This window comes from Nothobranchius furzeri, chromosome 9, assembly GCF_043380555.1.
Source record: "Nothobranchius furzeri strain GRZ-AD chromosome 9, NfurGRZ-RIMD1, whole genome shotgun sequence".
Lineage (NCBI taxonomy): Eukaryota > Metazoa > Chordata > Actinopteri > Cyprinodontiformes > Nothobranchiidae > Nothobranchius > Nothobranchius furzeri.
In genome coordinates, this window is record NC_091749.1 from 53,593,855 (window position 1) to 53,608,899 (window position 15,045).

Below are 15,045 nucleotides of genomic sequence, written 5' to 3' on the forward strand. Positions count from 1 at the left end.
GTAAATTGACAAAAGAGGAATTAATTGGTAGAACTGTGGATTTTAACCAGTTTATAGAGTAATCTGAAACTTGTGAAAAAGAGTTTATCAGTTCTATTGAATGAGAGAGAGACGATTGAGAGTTCCGGAGAAAGAGTAAAACATCATCTGCATAAAGACTTATCTTATGTTCTATTTTCTTACACTTTATCCCTTTAATACATGTTGTTTGCCTAATTGCTGCCGCTAGTGGTTCAATAAAGATGGCAAACAGTGAGGGGGAGAGTGGGCATCCCTGCCTGGTCCCCCTCTGAAGACAGAAGCTAGATGATATTTGGTCGTTCGTCCTGGCACGTGCAGTTGGCGAACTGTATATCGTTTGTAGCCAGTTTATGAAGAAGTTCCCAAAGCCAAATTTATGTAAAGTTGCAAATAAGAACTTCCAGTTAACTCTATCAAAAGCCTTTTCTGCATCTAGAGATAATATACTAGTTTCTATGTTTCTACTGTAAGAGAAATCTATCAAATTAAGTAATCTACGTGAGTTTGTGGATGACTGCCTACCCTTAATGAAACCAGTTTGGTCAGGGTGTATTATGAAGGGGGTTACCTTCTCTAATCTTTTTGCCAGGGCTTTACAAATTATTTTGAGATCAACATTAATAAGGGAAATTGGCCGATAGCTGGTAGGAAATGCAGGGTGTTTGCCTGGTTTTAACAAGAGACTAATATTGGCTGAGTTCATGTTTGGCTGTAATCTGCCGCTCTCTTCGATTTCCCTCACCATTCTGAAAAATATTGGAGCCAGAATGATCCAGAATTCTTTGTAGAACTCTACTGGGAACCCGTAAATCCTCTAATACAGGCCCGGGCCTGTATTTGACTCAAGCTCATCAAGCTCCAGGCCTTTATTGGAAGGAGGACCAGAATTAGAGGCAGGCCTCAATTTCTATTTGAGCAAAATGAACTAATGGTTCGCTGGAGTTTTTGACAATTAAAATTGAGCCCACATTTTCAAAGTTAAACACATTTCTTTTAACAACGGTGGTTTCTGCTTCAGCCCTCTCCCCCCTCCCCCTGCGCAGTGGCCACAAACTCACTGATGCGCCTGCAGCCTCTCAGAGTTCCTGCTGCTCTAAACATTAAAATAATTATTTCATTTTCTGTTCCTCACTTCTGATTACCTTCAATGGTGTCTGTTTGTTGCAACCACCAGGTAAAAAAACTAACTTGTTTTTATTTGACTATTTTTCTGTCCTGCCTGTTTATTATCTTCCTGCATCTCCTCTCAATCCCAAAGAGAAACTGCTACCTGGGTTCATATATATTCATCTTATGAGTTACCTTTGAACTGCAGTTCTAAAAGATCTACCGACCGCAAAAACAGCGGAGTGCGCACCGGCTGCACCAATGAGGTGATATCACCGCGGACAAAACAGGTGATGCGCTCCGCGCCACGCATCAGGCATAAATAAAAGACAGAAAACATTAAAGGAAATGAGCAGACATAAACGATCGCATGTTAAATTTGTTTGTGAGGTGGTGACACCTAATTTGATAATGTTACTGTGGCCGTGCTCAGGACGCAGATGTCTGGAGCGCGTCAACGATCAGAGCTTTGCATGCACAAGCTGGTTAAGGAGAGGGGAATGTTAAATTGCAAAAGAATTAAATTGCAAAGAATTTTTCTGCAGCTATATCCTCGGCATCATCAACGTCAGTGATGCATTAAGTTCTTTTATGTGTGTACAGCACTTCGGTTTGCCTCCCGGCAGATGGAAAGCTCTTTATACATAAAGTTAATCACGATGATGAACGTGAATATTAAAGTTACCAGTTATGAGAAGTAGATGTTTAAAGTGTGTTGTCATAACAGTGCAGTACCTTCCAACTCAACCTTTCAAATACTTGCTGCTGTTAAAAAGCAGCAACTGTTTATCAAATCACAAGAAAGAAAGCTCACTTAAAGGGATGCTTTGCAAATTTCTCCTATCTCTAAATCACTTTCTTGAGCCAGTTTGTGCTAAAATGACCCTTTCCAAGGTTAATGAAACACGGCCCAAACCCTATCGGCCCCTGTGGCCAGAATACTCCACTTGCAACTTCAGAGTTGCCGGTCTGATCTGTTGGGACTTAGTGAAACATTGAGCTGAGATGCCTTGCGCTGCTGTCTGGCTCCAGCACGTTTCCTGCATGTTTTAGGTTATGTTCACACTGCAGGCCTTGATGATCAATTCTGATTTTTGGAGTAAATTGGATTTTTTTGTGTGGCCGTTCACACAACATCAAACTCTCTCCAGTGTGAACGCTTCACAGTCCCAAAGCGACCCACATGTGCAGAAGACAAGAAGTCCCACAGTGGAGAAACCAGGAGTGGCGGAGTTGTGATGTGAAAGTTTTCACTGACAGTTTATCCACAGGATCACACCTGTAAATCCTTCTGTTTTGGGCTGGAACCCGTTTTAAAAACCGAAAACTATTTTACTCCTTGTTTCCGCCATCATCCTGAATTATTATTCACGGCGAATCCCCCTCTCACGGAGACAGAAACCGGTGAAACGCTTCGCTCCAGCAGCACCTCCCGCTCCCGTTCTCATGCAGGAGCGTTCTGTCAGCGCTTATCCACAGGAACATCCACCACGACGCTCACCCCAGCTAACTCAGTGACGTAGGAGACGGATTTAATGCGACATAACCGTTCAGACTGCAGTCGCTTTCAAAAACATCAGATATGTGTCAGAATTAGTGCTACTAGTGACATGGATCACATTTAAAAAAATCGGATCTGTGCCATTTAGGCTGTGATAAAATAATCAGATATGGGTCGCACGTGGGGAAAAAAAGTGGATTTGATGTGCTTTTGCCTGCAGTGTGAACGTAGCCTTGGATCATGAAAACTGCTGATTTGTTTAATTCGGTGATGAATCGCTCCTGTAGACACTAATGAAGGCTGAGGAGACGTTTCAGCCGTTGGATTAAGGTGTTAAAAAGACAAATGCAAAGCGAGGAGAAAGCTTTTGGTGCTACTAAACGAACACTAGGGGCAGCTAAAAGCAAGCCAAAACGGCCTAATCTCCCTTTAAGGTCAACGTTTCCCAGCGAGTCTGGGAGGAAACCATAACATCAGCCACCTGCAGTCTACCAGAAGTTGTGTTTACATGAGTTGTACCCAGACCAAGTCAAAACATAAAGTTTAAACTTCTGTTTCTTGATTTTAATGTTAAAATAACCATTATCATTTTGCTCATTATAAATGTGTTTTAATCAAATGAATGACTATTATGCTTTGGGGTAATTATAATGGTTTAATGAATCCATTCTTAAATAATGTTGAGAATGTTTGTTACTGACCTTCACACACTCAAGCACACAAACATTCACACACACCCACACACACCTGCTCACAGTAAACTCCAGACACATTTGATGACGCACGTTTGCTTTGAGAAGAGAAAGGTTTTTGGTAAGTTTCAGTCTTATGATACCAGTTCGTGCTTGACAACGAAAGAGAGAGGACGTGTGAACAACCGCTAACGGGGAACGGAGCCCATGGGCTCAATCCCCCCCCCCTCTCTCACGCTGTTTCTGCCAAGCCAGGCAGAATAGCTGAATCGCAACTTCTAACGCAGACTCATTACCGAGTCTTTTGATTTCTGAGTGAATTAACTTAAGAAAGCGCGTCGACAAAACGCTTTACCATCAACGTGTACCGAGGGCAACTCTGGACCGGTTCCGTTCGACACCTACGTCTCCTGTCAGCCACCGGTGTCATCTGGATGAATCACAACATCCTCCACGGCCCGGATCCGAAAGAGGGTCCACAAGAATTCGGTGAGACAGAACACGGTGTTTAGCGTTTGGATGCATCTTTTCCAACTAAACCTAAGTTTATTCAAACCATCACTTTTCACTCAGACACCTGTTTCTTCCTGAAGCAAAATCAGATGCACACACGCATCCATCTCACCTCATATCACTCTCACAACTCACAACATTCTCAATCTTCATAAATTCACCAGAAGGTCTATTTGAGCAAGAACAGCTTATAAACTGTTAAAAGATTGTCCCACAAAGTTGCCAATGTGATTGTTATTTCCTTCGTCTTCGTCTTCTTCGTCTTCGTCTTCCTCCGCTTATCCAGGTCCGGGTCGCGGGGGTAGCATCCCAATTAGGGAGCTCCAGGCCGTCCTCTCCCCGGCCTTGTCCACCAGCTCCTCCGGCAGGACCCCAAGGCGTTCCCGGACCAGATTGGAGATGTAACCTCTCCAACGTGTCCTGGGTCGACCCGGGGGCCTTCTGCCGGCAGGACATGCCCGAAACACCTCCCCGGGGAGGCGTCCAGGAGGCATCCTGACCAGATGCCCAAACCACCTCAACTGTCTCCTTTCGATCCGGAGGAGCAGCGGTTCTACTCCGAGTCCCTCCCGAATGTCCGAGCTCCTCACCCTATCTCTAAGGCTGAGCCCGGCCACCCTACGGAGGAAACTCATTTCGGCCGCTTGTATCCGCGATCTCGTTCTTTCGGTCATTACCCAAAGCTCATGACCATAGGTGAGGATTGGGACGTAGATCGACCGGTAAATCGAGAGCCTGGCTTTCTGGCTCAGCTCCCTCTTCCCCACGACAGATCGGCTCAGCGTCCGCATCACTGCAGACGCCGAACCAATCCGCCTGTCGATCTCCCGATCCCTCCTACCCTCACTCGTGAACAAGACCCCGAGATACTTAAACTCCTCCACTTGAGGTAGGACCTCTCCCCCGACCCGGAGGTGGCAAGCCACCCTTTTCCGGTCGAGAACCATGGTCTCAGATTTGGAGGTGCTGATCCTCATCCCAGCCGCTTCACATTCGGCCGCGAACCTACCCAGCAAGAGCTGAAGGTCAGAGCTGGATGAAGCTAGGAGGACCACATCATCCGCAAAAAGCAGAGACGAGATTCTCCTGCCACCAAACTCGACACACTCCACACCACGGCTGCGTCTAGAAATTCTGTCCATAAAAGTGATGAACAGAACCGGTGACAAAGGGCAGCCCTGGCGGAGTCCAACCCTCACTGGGAACAGGTCCGACTTACTACCGGCTATGCGGACCAAACTCACGCTCCTCTGGTAAAGGGACTGAATGGCCCTTAACAGAAAGCCACCCACCCCAGACTCCTGGAGCGTCCCCCACAGGGTGCCCCTGGGGACACGGTCATAAGCCTTCTCCAAATCCACAAAGCACATGTGGATTGGTTGGGCAAACTCCCATGCCCCCTCCATCACCCTTGCAAGGGTATAGAGCTGGTCCACAGTTCCACGGCCAGGACGAAAACCACATTGCTCCTCCTCTATCTGAGATTCAACTATCGATCGGACCCTCCTCTCCAGTACCTTGGCGTAGACCTTTCCAGGGAGGCTGAGGAGTGTGATCCCCCTATAGTTGGAACACACCCTTAGGTCACCCTTCTTAAAGATGGGGACCACCACCCCGGTCTGCCACTCCCTAGGAACTGCCCCCGATGACCACGCAATGTTGTAGAGACGTGTCAACCATGACAGCCCTACAACATCCATAGCCTTGAGATACCCAGGACGAACCTCATCCGCCCCCGGGGCTCCGCCGCTGTGTAGTTGTTTGACTACCTCAGCAACTTCTGCCCCCGAGATCGGACAGTCCATCCCCAGGCCTCCCAGCTCTGGTTCCTCCTCGGAATGCGCATTGGTGGGATTGAGGAGCTCCTCAAAGTATTCCTTCCACCGTCCGACTATAGCCTCAGTTGACGTCAGCAGCTCCCCATCCCCACTGTAAACAGTGTGAGCGAGTTGCTGCCTTCCTCTCCTGAGGCGCCGGACAGTTTGCCAGAACCTCTTTGGAGCCGATCGATATTCTTTCTCCATGGCCTCACCAAACTCCTCCCACGCCCGAGATTTTGCCTCGGCAACTGCCACTGCTGCACCCCGCTTGGCTATCCGGTACCTGTCTGCTGCCTCCGGAGACCCACAGACCAGCCACGCCCTGTAGGTCTCCTTCTTCAGCCTGACGGCTCCCCGAACCTCTGGTGTCCACCAGCGGGTACGGGGGTTGCCACCACGACTGGCACCGGCCACCTTACGACCACAGCTAGCAACAGCCGCCTCGACAATCGCAGAGTGGAACAAGGCCCACTCGGACTCAATGTCCCCCACTGCTCTCGGGACGTGGTCAAAGCTCTGCCGGAGGTGGGAGTTGAAGACCGTCTTGACAGGTTCTTCTGCCAGGCGTTCCCAGCAGACCCTCACTATGCGTTTGGGTCTGCCAGGTCTACGCGGCATGTTCCCTTGCCATCTGATCCAACTCATCACCAGGTGGTGATCAGTTGACAGCTCCGCCCCTCTCTTCACTCGGGTGTCCAAAACATACGGCCGCAGGTCAGATGATACGACTACAAAATCTATCATCGACCTGTGACCTAGGCTGCCCTGGTACCAAGTGTACCGGTGGGCATCCTTATGTTCGAACATGGTGTTCGTTATGGCCAAACTGCGGCTTGCACAGAAGTCCAATAACAAAACACCGCTCGAGTTCAGATTAGGTGGGCCGTTCCTCCCAATCACACCCCTCCAGGTCAAGCTGTCATTGCCCACGTGAGCATTGAAGTCCCCCAGCAGGACAATGGAGTCCCCTGATGGAGCACTATCTAGCACTCGTCCCAGGGACTCCAAAAAGGGTGGGTACTCTGAACTGATATTTGGCCCATAAGCACAAACAACAGTCAGGACCCGTTCCCCGACCCGAAGGCGCAAGGAAGCTACCCTCTTGTCCCCCGGGGTAAACCCCGACACACAGGCAGAGAGTTTCGGGGCTAACAAAAAGCCAACCCCAGCCCTCCGCCTCTCACCCGGAGCAACTCCAGCAAAGTAGAGTGTCCAACCCCTCTCCAGGTCTCGGGTTCCAGAGCCAATGCAATGTGTCGAGGTGAGTCCGACTATATCTAGCCGGTACCGCTCAACCTCTGCCACAAGCTCCAGCTCCTTCCCCGCCAGCGAGGTGACGTTCCATGTCCCAAAAACTAGTTTTCTTGTCCGGGGATTGGACCGCCAAGGCTCCCGCCTTGGTCTGCCACCCGATTCGCATTGCACCGGACCCTTCATGTTCCTCCTGCGGGTGGTGGGTCCACAGTTGGACGAGCCCATGTATCCGGTTCGGGCTGGGCCCGGCCGGGCCCCATGGGCGAAAGCCCGGCCACCAGGCACTCGCTCACGGGCCCCAACCCCAGGCCTGGCTCCACGGTGGGACCCCGGTAACCCTCCGGGCCGGGTACTCCGACTCTTCGTTTTAACCGCCATGAAAGATCCTTTGAACGTTCTTTGTCTCACCCTTCACCTAAGACCAATTTGTCATGGGAGACCCTACCAGGGGCACTAAGTGCCCCAGACAACATAGCTCCTAGGATCATTAGGGCACTCAAACTCCTCCACCACGATAAGGTGACGGTTCAAGGAGGATTGTTATTTCCTGTTTGTCAATTTTCAAAATCATTAGTTTAATTTGAAGAATTAAAACTTTTAATCCTTCAAACTGGTTTCCTCATTGAACTGAAACACAGACACTCAGATATTATCGGCAGTTTATCAATGAAAACAACCTTTGAGTCTTCTGAACAATATAAAATTTGGTTATTGATTTATTAAAAATTAATATTCCGAATTAATACGTAGCATGGTTCCTCTTTCATAAAAGAGCATAAAACCACAACGCTACATTAATGGCGAGCGTATCCAGTCTTCTATATCTGCGATATGTCTGATTCCTAACATCTAAAAGCTACAAACAACGCTTATCTCTGTGTTTCACTTTGATGTCTTATTTTGAAAAAAAAAACGGAAATTGTTCCGCTGAAGTCACTCTTCCGGGAGGCGTCCTGGTGGAAACTTGACGGAGAAGATCTCCGATCTCAAATTGTCCGCAAATTACAGACAAAACTTTGATTTATCCCATCTTCGCCGTCGGAGCGAACTTGTGAGTTGTGCTTTTGACTAAATTCTGTCCATTTTGACGCGCCGCCGCGTCTCTAACCACTTCAGGTCGGAAAGCGACATTTCCGCTCTGAACATTGCTGGGTGAGCTACCGTGAGCAGCTTATCCTCAGTTCCTAAAATTATCACTAAATTCTCCGAACCTCCGAACAGAAACTAAATTCTCGGACACCTTTCGTCTCAGTGTGTTGACACTGTGGGCGAGCTATTGTGGAAAATATTTCCATTGCATAGGCGACTGATCGAAGCCGAATCTAAACGGAATGCTCGGTGACACCTACCGTAGCTTAATTGCTCAGTAAACGTCGTAAGGCGAAGCATGGCCGTCACGCGTTACTGCATTCAGATTGCGTACGCTTTATAGCCATTTTTACAAGCGGAGCGAGATGCCTGCTTGTTAATCGGGAAAATTTAAGTCTGGTCGCTACAGACAAAGGACGCTAGACCTAGCCGGAGTGCTAAGCTAGCACGCCACAGTTAGACAAAAAGGGAACGCGTCCCGTTAAATTGTCAAACCATTTCTGACACAGTCAGTCTGTGTCCTCACAAAACCCGCATCGGCGGTGATTCTTGTAATTCACTACGGTGTGTAGAATCTACAGTTTGCTACGTTTGTCCGTCTGATACCAACACGGCAGCGTAGGGTTTATTATTTTTTTTATTTTTGTTTTGGACCGGTAAGGGTCGGCTTTCACAGCCTCCGTTGCTCGGTTCCATGCCTTTTTCTTCCATCTTGTGAAGTTGTGTGTATTCATTTCTCTATCAACAGCTCCTTGTTTTACCCTGTGTCATAAAGTTAAGTTGAGCTACGGGCGGTCCTTGAGTGTGAGATTAATTAAGGATCTGTACCGGGCTCATACGTTGACTCAGAAGGTAAAAACGCGAGTTGCTCTGAACTTAATGAGAGATGGACGAGACACGACAAAATCTTTCTTGCACTGTTACACCTGATGTAGGGTTCTCTGACGTTCTGCTTCCAGAACATGCCAAGACGCAGGAGTCTGGTTACCGGCCGAGCCACGCTGGTCCCTCCACCCGCCCGAACGGGCCCGTTTTAGGCGGGTGCCGCCGGTCGGGCACGTTGGGGACTAGTGGCAGCGGTTCGGTGCCAGCTGCACTGGGTCGGAGGTGGTTCTGGTCTGCAATTCATGACGTGAATTCATGCAACATGCTGTTTACAGTCATAACGCTTTTTCTTTACATTTATTTCTTCCAGGGGGTCAAAAACCCACCATCAATATCAAGGTTTGAAATAAACAACACTTTCTCTGCTACTTTTAAGATGAATAAATCTCTTGAGCCTATGGTTAACCTCTCTGACAAACAGGTTGTGCTTAACCCTTTGGTTCCTGATGCTTCTTCTCTGTCATCCATGTTAGAGGCTGAACATCTCTCCAGCATGGGTGTGAAATCTTCAGGCTGTGATCCACCGCTTCAGTCAGAGGTCTGCTTTACTCGTCAGTCCGCCTCATGCACAAGCCAGCTTCTTTATCGGGGCGTGATGGAAACGTCAGCCGCCGTGAAACACTTGTGGTCTCCGGACGGAGCTACCATGCCATTTAAGGGGTTTGTGCCCGGACATCTTGACCTTTATGTGAATGACCTTGTCACTTTTCAGTTTGTGACCTCTGCTAATACGGTGGCCAATTCCTTTCTCCTTTCACAGGGGTGTGACTCTGTCTCTGGCCTCTGTGCTCTCTTTCCTGTGATTTCTCTTACAGGTGACCACGACGACGCAGAAAACCCTGCGGGTTCCAGTAGTCAAGTGGTCAGCGGCGATATTGAAAGTGGCTCTGTGGTTGCTGCGCACACTTCTCTCACGGGCTCGGGAAGGCCACCCGGCCCGGGAGGTGTAGGTGCGTGCAGTGATGCTCTGCTCGGGGCCCCTCCTGACAAAAGGGGGGTGCCGGGTGGCACTGAGTTTTCCGTTGCGGACTTCAGGCTGTTCGGGGGAACGCCTCCTCCGAGCGGGCGGGTCATTGCAGAAATCGACACTGACCTTCCACCAATTCAGCTGACAACATTGACCTCCGACCCGGAGTTAGGTGCTGCACCTTCTACGGGGCGGAGTTCTAGTCAGTCTGTAACTACTCTGGTTAAACCGGGTTTTTCTGATTCTGTGTGGGAACCTCCATCATTCTTGGGAATAAAGTATTCTTGGCTTCAGTTTTCATGACAGACCATGTTGCTAAAGCTAGCGTCATGTCTGTATCTGATTCTAACCATGGCTAGGTTTGCTTTGACACCCGTGACACAACCATCCTTGGATCACTCCTTTTCAGAACCTCCAAGTCCGACACCTTCAGGTCTTTGGACATCTGAACACCTACTCTTTCAGCACGATTCAGGTGACACTGTGCATCGTCTTGGTAATAGGGCTTTTAAAAGCTTAAGAACTGTTCTTTGTTATGCTTCTCCTGTCTCACAGACACGGCTTAAGTTTGAGCAACAAAAGGGGGGTGGGGAGCCTCCTCCTGCTTTGCGAGCATCGGTTTCGCATTTCCAGTTCACTACCATTTCTGATCACACCAAAGTCGCCTCCGTAAAGCTGCAACCCAACTTTGAGCAGGTAAAATCAGGTTCTGATCTAACAGTTAAACCATCAGCTTCACTCGAGTTCCAAACGGAACCCTCAGGTAAATTCAAACAAGTTTCCCTGTGGGTTCGTAACACAAGATACAAACAGTTTGATTACCAAATCGCTTATGAGCCTGCTCCCACAGATACGTCCAAACTCGTGTCTCTGTGGGTCCGCAATACCAGATTCAAAACGCTTACTGAACAACTATTCTGACCAACTCTATTCTGACCAACTCTATTCTGACCGGATTCTTTTCCACTAACCGGTGGACCGTTACAAATTCTCTCGTTTGAGGGATGAATTTTAACAAATGTGATATCCTTTGAGTTTTTTTTTTCAGGTTACCTGCCTCCAGCCAGGGTCCTGTTACTAACTCATATTTTTAGGGATTACTAACCTACTGATTTACATTTTAGAATTGATTTACATCTCTATCTTTTTATTAGTGCTTTGTGTGGCATGATTATATTTGATTACAAATTTAATTTTATTTTGTTACTATTTCCCTTAAAGGGCCACAAGCTGATTTGCCCTTCATTTTCATGATTTTTTTTTATATATATGCCTTTAATTAGTGCAGCCTGCTGAGTTTCACATATCAGTTAGGATTTACTTTCTTTTATTTGTGTTTTCACTGCATCACGTTTTTACATGACATGTAGAGCAGGGTACAGAACATTTCTTCTTTAGATAATTCACAAAAGGCACCCACATTTTCCCAGAGGCACCCATAGATAGGTTTTGATTGATTTCTTTGATTTGCATCAAATGCTATCTATCGTGTGGGCTGTCTCACTTTGTCTCCTTCTCCGAGCTCGTATGGACTACATCCCATCAGAGGGGTCGTCTTCACCATCCTTCAACTGGTTTCCTGTCGCATGGGGCTTCGGTCGTGGTTCGAGATGGGTCGAGGTCTGCGCCGGACTTCGCCTGGACTACGCCTGGGGAATACATCACCTGCCCAGCTCCGTGTGGCACACGAGCTGCTTATCCTTTGCATACCTTTGCATTATTGCTGATGAAAATTAACTGCTATTGAAATAGCTCTGCTTTCAAGATTCCCTAAGTGGATTACTTTACAATGATTGCAACAGTTTTGGCCTTAATCATCTGATCAGGATAGACTCCCTTCTACACGAGACCCGTGGTGACGCTTCATCGTTCCTGCCTTCATCTGGGATGTCTGCCTTCACGAGTACATCACGTTATTGTGGCTGTGACGTCAGGTGGCCTCTGCTTGACCACCATGTCGTCACAAAAAGGGGGGAGTTGTAACGTGAGGAAATATGGGCTTTCTGTCACAAAGGTGGTGCTGGACTCAGCTAGGTCAAAGCTGGGTCATTGAGAACTTTCACCCACAGATTAAGACCTGAACGCCAGCGAGTCTGGGAGGAAACCATAACATCAGCCACCTGCAGTCTACCAGAAGATGTGTTTACATGAGTTGTACCCAGACCAAGTCAAAACATAAAGTTTAAAATTCTGTTTCTTGATTTTAATGTTAAAGTAACCATTATCATTTTGCTCATTATAAATGTGTTTTAATCAAATGAATGACTATTATGCTTTGGGGTAATTATAATGGTTTAATGAATCCATTCTTAAATAATGTTGAGAATGTTTGTTACTGACCTTCACACACTCAAGCACACAAACATTCACACACACCCACACACACCTGCTCACAGTAAACTCCAGACACATTTGATGATGCACGTTTGCTTTGAGAAGAGAAAGGTTTTTGGTAAGTTTCAGTCTTATGATACCAGTTCGTGCTTGACAACGAAAGAGAGAGGACGAGTGAACAACCGCTAACGGGGAACGGAGCCCATGGGCTCAATCCATCCCCCACCCCCCCACCCCATCTCTAACGCTGTTTCTGCCAAGCCAGGCAGAATAGCTGAATCACAACTTCTAACACAGACTCATTACCGAGTCTTTTGATTTCTGAGTGAATTAACTTAAGAAAGCGCGTCGACAAAACGCTTTACCATCAACGTGTACCGAGGGCAACTCTGGACCGGTTCCGTTCGACACCTACGTCTCCTGTCAGCCGCCGGTGTCATCTGGATGAATCACAACATCCTCCACGGCCCGGATCCAAAAGAGGGTCCACAAGAATTCGGTGAGACAGAACACGGTGTTTAGCGTTTGGATGCATCTTTTCCAACTAAACCTAAGTTTATTCAAACCATCACTTTTCACTCAGACACCTGTTTCTTCCTGAAGCAAAATCAGATGCACACACGCATCCATCTCACCTCATATCACTCTCACAACTCGCAACATTCTCAATCTTCATAAATTCACCAGAAGGTCTATTTGAGCAAGAACAGCATATAAACTGTTAAAAGATTGTCCCACAAAGTTGCCAATGTGATTGTTATTTCCTGTTTGTCAATTTTCAAAATCATTAGTTTAATTTGAAGAATTAAAACTTTTAATCCTTCAAACTGGTTTCCTCATTGAACTGAAACACAGACACTCAGATATTATCGGCAGTTTATCGATGAAAACAACCTTTGAGTCTTCTGAACAATATAAAATTTGGTTATTGATTTATTAAAAATTAATATTCCGAATTAATACGTAGCATGGTTCCTCTTTCATAAAAGAGCATAAAACCACAACGCTACAAAGATTTACCAGCCTTTCTATTGAGAAAGTGAACGTTTTGATGTTTTAGAATGAGTTTGTTGCTCTATAACAGGAAAGTCAGACATTACGTGCCTTCAACAGCGTTTGTTTACAATGTTAAGGAAGTTATTTTTTGACTGAAAGTTAATAGCTGTGCATTACTAAGAATGTACTGACTTGTATTATTTTATTTTTCCAACAGGCACCGGTCCGTTTCCTGCTGTGCTGGACCTGTACACGTTCGGTGGAGGTCTGTAAGAGAGGAGAGCCGCTCTGCTGGCCAGTCGGGGATTCCTGGTTCTGACGGTGGCTCTGTACGGCCACAATGACCAGCCACAGAATGTCACAGAAGTCCATCTGGAATCTTTTGAAGAAGCAATCGATTTTCTAAGAAAAAAAGAGCAGGTATGATTTTTAGATCTTTGCACACACAGATAAAGTTTTCGCCTTTAAACGTGAAAAGCGTAATACCACACAGGGTGAATGTTTTCTTGTTTCCACAAGAAGGTGGCAAAGGAGTTGGTGTGATTTCACTTTCTAAAAGTGGAGACCTTGCTCTGTCAGCAGCCTCTTACCTGCCAGGTATTGAGGCTGCTGTTTGGATCAATGGTTGCTCTGCTAACATAGCGTTGCCTCTCTACTATAAGAAGACACTAATCCATCCTCCATTAATGTTTGGCTCCAAGAAAATAATTCTCACTGACTCAGGGGCTGCCATTTCCAAGTATGCCATGCACGATCCTCTTAAAGAACAATACAGGGCCACCCTGATCCCCATAGAGCAAGCCAGTTGTCGTTTACTCTTTGTGGCCTCAGAGGACTACCTGAATTGGGACAGCAAGGCCTACATGGACCAGCTGGTGGAGAGGCTGAAGCATCGTGGGAAGGAGAACTTTGAAAGAGTGAGCTGGACACTATTTAGAGCCTCCTTATGGACCGTTCTGCTCCTCCAGCCTTCATGCGGTTGCTGGTAGACCAGTTATGTGGGGGGGGGGGGGGGGGTGAGCCCGGGTCTCACACTGCAGCTGAGATCCATGCATGGAAGAAGATCCAGGAGTTCTTTAAGACTCACTTGAGCTGTGATGCTGCCAAGAGTACATCCAAGTTGTAGATTCAAACTGGATGGTTGAAAGTGTGAAGAACAAGTCACCTAAAATATGATGATTATAGCAAATACAGCCAGAAACTGGATCCATGAAACCAAACATGTAGCGTAAAGATTCTCTTGGTTCTTTTTAAGACACCAGCAGCAGCATTCTGATTAAGCTGCAGCTGCTTCACATCTTTTTTGGGGAAGACCAGTCAAAAGACCACAGCATTAGTCCAGCCTGTCCAGATGAACGCATGAATGAGTTTCTCTAGGTCTTGTCTGGACATGAGACCTCTGAGTCATGCTGTTTGATGAAAATGAGAAAACGCAGGTTCTTTCCTCTTGAAAGAAGGATTTGAAGTTTGCTGAACTTACAGCCATTTTCCCTCTGTTTTTCTCTGTGTCTGGTGGTGACACTGGTGGTCCTGTGGCCTCATTTATCAACCATACTTAAGAACAGATCTGTGCATAGGAACTATTTTACGCATTGTGCGGTATTAATAATGTTGTACCTGTACGTGAAAACGTTCCTAAACATAAGTAAACTTCAGACCATGTATAGGAACAGCATCTAGTGGTGGAACGGAGGAAATGCAACACCGAAGGTCTCACCCCCAAATTCCACTACCTCCGCTCCGCTGCGCTCCGCTCCGACACGAACGCCGGAGCAAAATCGGTCCCGTTCTAGTCAATCAGAGCAATTCCACTACTGCGGCCGTGCTCCGGCAGTGCGGCGCCGTGCGCCGCCCTCTGTTCCAGCG

The 15,045-nt window shown here is 47.1% G+C and overlaps 1 pseudogene; it reads left to right on the top strand.

Moving 5' to 3' along the window:
• Window positions 1-1,568: 1,568 nt before the first annotated feature.
• Window positions 1,569-14,389, top strand: LOC129153134 (acyl-coenzyme A thioesterase 1-like; annotated as a pseudogene).
• The last annotated feature ends 656 nt before the right edge of the window (window positions 14,390-15,045 follow it).